Below are 7,313 nucleotides of genomic sequence, written 5' to 3'. Positions count from 1 at the left end.
GTCCTTTTTGTAAATGAGAAATATTTCCTTCGTTTCGACAAACGTTACATATTACAGGTGCATCTGTACATAGTACAGGTGATGCTGTACGAGTATATACCGGCTCCCCTAATATTTCTCGGCAAAGAGAGTCGAAACGAACTTGTGTCTAAGGTGGAGAATTCATTGCAGAAGGTCTCTGAATGGGGTAGACGTAACTTAGTCCAATTCAACCTCGCCAAGACACAAGTCTGCGCGTTCACCACTAAAAAGTCACCAATGGTCGTTTATCCTCGTTTCGAGGGCACATCTTTAACCATCTCCCCTAGCATTGAGATACTTGGCGTCAACATATCGAGCGAAGTCCAGTTCCGATATCATCTTAAGGCCAAATTAGCCTCGAAGAAGCTTGGCGTTCTTAACAGAGCGAGACAGTACTTCAGTCCGGACCAACGCCTACAACTCTACAAGGCGCAGGTTCGGCCTCATATGGAATATTGTTCTCATCTCTGGGCAGGGGCGCCAAAATACCAACTGCTCCCTCTGGATCGTATCCAACGAAGGGCTGCTCGAATTGTTGACTGCCATAGTGTTTCAAACAGCTTGGACCCCCTGGAATTACGCCGAGATGTAGCTTCACTCTGCATCTTCTATCGGTTGTATCACGGGGAGTGCTCTGAGGAATTGTTCGGAATCATACCACCTGCAACTTTTAGCTATCGTCCCACGCGTAAAACATACCATCCTCATCACCTTGATGAGTGGCAGTCTTCCACAGTGCGTTTTTCGCGTAACTTTCTGCCGCGCACTGTAAAACTCTGGAATGAACTGTCACCAGCAGTATTTCCGGACCGATACGACCTGCAAACCTTCAAGAAAAGAGCGTATTCCCTCTTAAAAGGCCGGCAACGCACCTGCAGCTCTTCTGATGTTGCGAGTGTCCATGGGCGACGGTAGTTGCTTACCATCAGGTGACCCGTTTGCTCGTTTGCCCCCTTATTTAATAAAAAAAAAACATGAAGTTGTGAACACCATCCCATCACTTTACTTTAGGTACCTACCAGAATAATGTTAATAATAATAATAATATATCCTCCTATAATTATTGTACTATCAGAGAAGTTAATTCATAAGTAGATGGTGGACCATCACATCCAGAATCCAGACTGCGTAATTTGGTCGCGTTATGCCAAACCCAGCTGATCACGACCAAGTTTGAATTGATATAAACCAACCTAATAGCTTTGTCCACACTGTGATTTTGTCTGCTCGTCAAGGGCAAGCGTTATAGCACAGTCAACAGCGAAGGTGTGGCATGCCCGTGACGCGCGTCAAAATCCACCCGCGTTGAAAGAAAAGTGTCATAGCGCGCGCTACGATTTCAACGCGCGTTACGGGCATGCCTCACGTACAGAAAAAGGTTGCCCTGCTGTCAGAGTCAATAGCTATGTCCACACTGTGCACTTTCATCTTCTATTTTCCTCATCAACTTTCATATTGGCGCATTCAATAATTGAATGCGTCAAGGAACGCAACGCCAATATTGTCATTTTTGAAGTTTTGGATACGGTCAGAGGGCATGCGTCGCGGGCATGCCTCATGTTCGTTGTTGACTGCGCTATGACGCATGCCTTTGACGAACAGAAAAAGGCACAGTGTGGACAAAGCTAATAAGAAAGTTGATGATGAAAATTGAAGGTGAAAGTGCACAATGTGGACATAGCTCTAACGACTTTTGTCGACTGCCTATGAATTAATTTCTCCGATGGTACATAGCAACAATGATGTTTTGGTGCGTTGCGTTGTGGGGATGGTGATTGGTGACTCAATTCAGCACGATGGCAGCATGTAGAATGAGAACCCCTGATGTTATATTTTGACCTACAATACAAGCCATATTTAAATTGATCTCAAAAAATTTCGGTTTCTTAGCAATTTCATATTCTTTATATTATTATGCTTATTAAGCTCATATTATAAAAATATATTATTATAAGGTTTATAATAATTTATTATTATAAAGTTTTTGCTCCAAGAGCAAGCCTTAACTTACGAATATTGAAATAAATAATTGTTAAAGTTAAAACTTTGTTTTCCTTAAATCTCTCTCATATTATAAGTAAGTATAGTTAAACTCTAAGCGTCATAACTCATAGATAATTTTTAGGATAGGACTTCGTTGTCTGTCCGTCTGTCTGTCTGTCGCCAGGCTGTATCTGAAGAACCACTATAGCTAGACTTCTGAAATTTTCACATATTGTGTATATCTGTTGCCGCTATAACAACAAATACTAAAAACATAATAATATTAATATTTAAGTGGGGCTCTCCTACAACAAACATGATTTTCTTAGCCTTTTTTGCTCAATATCAATAATGGCAATAGGTAGGCACTTGAAATTTTTACAAAGGCCTTAAATATATTATGTGTATTTTAATAATTAATAATAATATTTAAAATAAAAATTTTAGGGGGGCTCCCAAACAAAAACACAATTTTTGGCCTATTTTTGCTCTTTAACGGTACGGAACCCTTCGTGGGCGAGTCCGACTCGCACTTGGCTGATTATTGTTTCCTCTAACACCCTTGCATGGCCGACACAGAGAGGATTTCTGTAGAACAGACAAAGAGATAGATCGACAAAGATCTGTCACTTTGTAGTTTGTTCCAAAAATCTGTCACTATTTTTATTTTTACCCAATTATAGTAGTCTATCTGTAGCCATGCTAAGTTATAAGTAAAAATAGGACTCTATTACTAAGGCTAAACTATCTGTCCGTCTGTCTGCCAGGCTGTACAGTATACAAGAACTGCGACAGGGCCAGGCCACAACACTGCGTTGCGGCGTCGCATCGTATAAATCTACCGGAGAACGCATCGTGAAAATTTCCGATGTGAAGAGTGCTATGAAATTTTTGCGATGCGATATCGCATCTCATTTTTTTTGTTTTTGCGATACGACGCCGCAACGCAATGTTCTGGCCTGGCCCATAGTAAGATCTGTTTTTTTTGAGGGACCATATTGTCTGCTAATGGAAAGCCTATACCAAATACTTCGAAAATAAAATGTAAAAGTTTTAAGAACATCACGAAACTCACAATATAGAAGGATTACTCGAAATCGTCACCACAAGTTCATTGTCCAGATATCTGTGAGCAAATATTGTGAGTGTTTTGATCACTTAAGCCAAGCAAGAGCTCGACAAATCTGGCAATTACTTTGTTGATTCAAAGATACTGACACTTAAAATAATCCTTTTAAGGGGGCGACTAACCCTCGAACAAGTAACATTTCGTAACATACTGACAATAACTCATTTTTTCCCTAATTATTTTAATAAAACTTGTAAGTTATCTACTACATAACCTAGCTAATATATCTGGCTACACATATAATCCATATGTTTTATATTTCAAATAATTTTTCCGGCCCTAAAGCCTCCATTTAAGCAAAAAAATGGGAAATATTTTCATATTACTTACCTTATTTTTTTTTTATGAAATAAGGGGGCAAACGATCAAACGGGTCACCTGATGGAAAGCAACTTACGTCGCCCATGGACACTCGCAGCATCAGAAGAGCTGCAGGTGCGTTGCTGGCCTTTTAAGAGGGAATAGGGGAGGGTAGGGATGGGAATGGAAGGGAACAGGGGAGGATAGGGAAGGGAATTGGGCCTCCGGTAAACTTACTCACACCGGTTTTCTGTGAGTACGTGGTATTTCTCCGGTCGAGCCGGCCCATTCGTGCCGAAGCATGGCTCTCCCACGTATTCTTTATCTTATTCTTCCACTCACATCTTGAATTCATTTTTATACTTGAAAATAAGCCCTGAATTGTTTCATTTTCTAAAATTAGATACTACATTATATTTCCAAGAATTCGATCTGAGCAAAAACACGATATCTTAAAATTTTCTCGATAGAAAAAAATTACAAAGATGCATCTAATTTTCACGAGTTTTTCATTTATTGTCATAACCGTGCATTGAACTAAGTTAATATTTTAACAAATTGTATAAAATTCTATCATTGAGAGATCGACCTAGCGGATTTTTTAAATGTTGTATATTTAATATTTATCGAGTTATTGAGAAAAAACTAATCCGCGTCGTTCTTTTTCACCTGGCATATGAAAGACGGGCGTGAGTGTGAAGAGAGAAGGACGTTTAATTTTTGATTTCTGGGGTTAGCCGTCCTCTTAATACTAATATTATAAATTGAAATATACAGATACATACACAGACAAAAATGTATGTCTGCCTTTTTGTCTGTGTATGGCTATACATAATATGTAAGCTATATTTTCTATTTATATTCTTTTATGCCCTCTAAGTTCTGGGCAATGCCGCAATTTGTTTTAATCAATGTAAGCAAAAAATTCAAAATTTACTAAAGTAATAATGATTGGTATTTCTTTATTGCTTTAATACAAATGTAAGAAAACAAAATGATGAAACTTTAGGCTGTGTATGAGTCTCTTATACTTTTAGAGTTGACTGTGAAAGTAGCAGCGCTGAAAAAGTTACTTTTGACTTCTATATTTCTATGAGAATCGCATCAATGCAGAAATTTAAAATAACTCTCTCAGAGCTTGCACAGCAATAAAGTTACTCTTTCAGAGCTGCTACTTGTACTTAGTAATATAACTTTTTTGTTTTTTATACACCATGCACAGAATAATAATTATTATAGTAAGTACTTACTGAGAATTTAACTTACTTAATTATTTGAAATTTCAAACACGTGTAAAATAAATAAAATACAACACCGATTTAAAATAGAAATATTTAATGTTACAGATACGTGGGCGAAATTTTCAGAAACAAATCATTCGAGAATTTGACATCCTCTTTTAAATACGATACTCAAAGCCTTTTAATTAATGCTGGCCTTTAAAAATAGCTTTTTTTCCTCAAAGTTTAAAAAGAAGAGAACTTGTTCTGTTTTTAAAACAGTGAATCCTACATGCGCCAATTATATTAGAGCGGTAGCTTACAATATATTTGAAAACAATTTTAACCGGTCATATAGAGTTAATTTATTTTATTACAATAAATTATTATGTTTCACACGACCGGTTCGATAAAATTATCATCAGGTGATAAATTAATAAAAGTGGACAAAGTGCATGAAAAGTGTAATTCTTAGAAAAATTATTGCGCTAGCGCGCGCGCGAGACCAATCATTTATCTAAGGTGTAATTATTATTACTGTGAAAAGTTAACTCTGTATTGAAACATAATGCCTTTTCTGTTATTAACACGAGGAACGAGAGAAACAGCATAGGTTTAACGAACGCAGGCGCACCGCGCAAGTGCCTGCCTGCCATGAGTCTACAAAACGCGGACAACCGTAGCTGCAGTAGAGTTGAGGTGGGCATATCGTGTCGTTTTGCCTAAGCGGGGATTGGAGCACCATGGGGTTTTAGTGGGTAGATCCTACGGGGAGTCCCACATACCCCGGCCGATGTCCCCAATCCGCCGGGAACGCGTAAAGCCTTTTTTCATGCAAAAGAAAAGCAGGCGCCAATTGCTATGTAACTCTAAATTTTAGAGTTGTTTTAGAGTCTGAAACAGAGGTGAAAGGAGATAAGACGCTGTTTACAATAACTATGGCATTGAATAATAATATAATAGGGTTTTAGCAGAAATATTGATATGGTAAGTATATGACAGACATACAAACTTACACGGCATTTTTATAAATGCCGTGTAAGTTTGTATGTCGTATAAGTTTGTATGCTTATATAATATAGGTAGGGATGTATTCTCAGCGCCTTTTGAAGGTAACACTAAGTCATCACAGCTGGGCTGTCGGCCAAGATTAGAAGTTCGATAATTTTAATGGTAAACGTTGACGACAAAATAAATGAAAATATCTTGGGTTAAGGTGCCGAGCTCCTAGCCAAAAGGTTATTTTATTTATTATAGAATCGACGATCAAAATGTATGAAATTGACATAAGCGTTCGATAAAATAAAGTCGGCTCATGTTATCTCAATTCCATACAATTTGATCGGTGATTCTATAATGGAGAGATAAAGAAAACTTCTTGGCTAGGGGCTCTGATGATGTGGGATCTAATCAAACAGATTATAGGGTTATGTGTGTAGAGCAATGATATTCCACTTATACAGATATGTTACGTCCATACTATTTTCCAGCTTAAATCTCTTCCGAACAATTTTCAAATTTAAAATTGCAAACATTGACAAATTTGACAGGTAAGTGAAACAAAAGATACGAAAAACCATTTACATAAAAGAGACAGTTCTATTTTTAAACGTCGAATGGGATCGCTGTCTCTTTCTTCGCCTGAGCTATGAGTTATGACGAAAATTCGATTTTTTTCAGATTGTTCAAAAAAATAATTGAAAATGTAAATAATCGAGGTATTTACTGCAATCAAGACATGTAAGAGATTCCATGTGTTTTGTTTAATTTCGAGTCATAATTGGTACATTTTCGAAACACGCACGACGTCATTTTCAATTTCCGGTATTTAAGCGTACAGTCCGGTATTTTCGAGGCCTGTCCGGTAAAAAATAAACGGTCATACCGGACAGAAAAGAAATGTCCGGTGGTATTTTGAGGAAAGTTGGTGTTACTGGTACCTAGTTTTAGGTGATTTTAATTTTTTTAGAAGCTCCTACCTTACTTTTATTTCGTTAAGTAAGTTAAAGTATATAATAAACCCCCCCCCCCCCCCCCCCATTTGGACTTTGGGTTTGTCCGGTATTTTTTCGCGACTCACCTGGCAACCCTATTCGTGACTGCGCTCGATGCAGACTAAATAGCAGACGGCCCAATTGGGCCGTATTTGAATCTTCACAACGCGTGCGGTAGTAACATATCTACTTTGAGTTTTTCATCATCAATGGCGAAAACTTGGGCGAACGTTGATAAATTACACCAGCAACATAATAATTTCTTTTTCTTCAGGAAATTTAGTTACTGATTTCAATTACCTACTCTAGGCGCTACTAGCATGTGGCGGTACCCACAATTTGCCTAACATTCCTGCATCGCGCTATCGAAGTTTCGGAGAACGGCAAGATATATACAACGTCTGAAATGACGTCAGTGGGCTTCGGCCTGACCGAGCATGCTATCTCGCTCGGCCGGAAGATCTTCCTTTTCGGCCGCCACGAACAACGTTAAAAGCACATACAGTAAATAATCCATAAAGTTAATATACCTAGCGGAATAGAGCAAAAATCTCGAGCTGTCAAACGTCACCAAAATTGGTTTTCATCTGTGTGAAAAATATGTGTACTAATACACTTACACGAGCATGATTGATCATGAATTCTATGAGATTAAATTGTCAACGT

This window comes from Aricia agestis, chromosome 20, assembly GCF_905147365.1.
Source record: "Aricia agestis chromosome 20, ilAriAges1.1, whole genome shotgun sequence".
NCBI classification, from domain to species: Eukaryota; Metazoa; Arthropoda; class Insecta; order Lepidoptera; family Lycaenidae; genus Aricia; species Aricia agestis.
The sequence above is the reverse complement of the archived record's forward strand: the minus strand, read 5'-3'. Positions refer to the sequence as shown.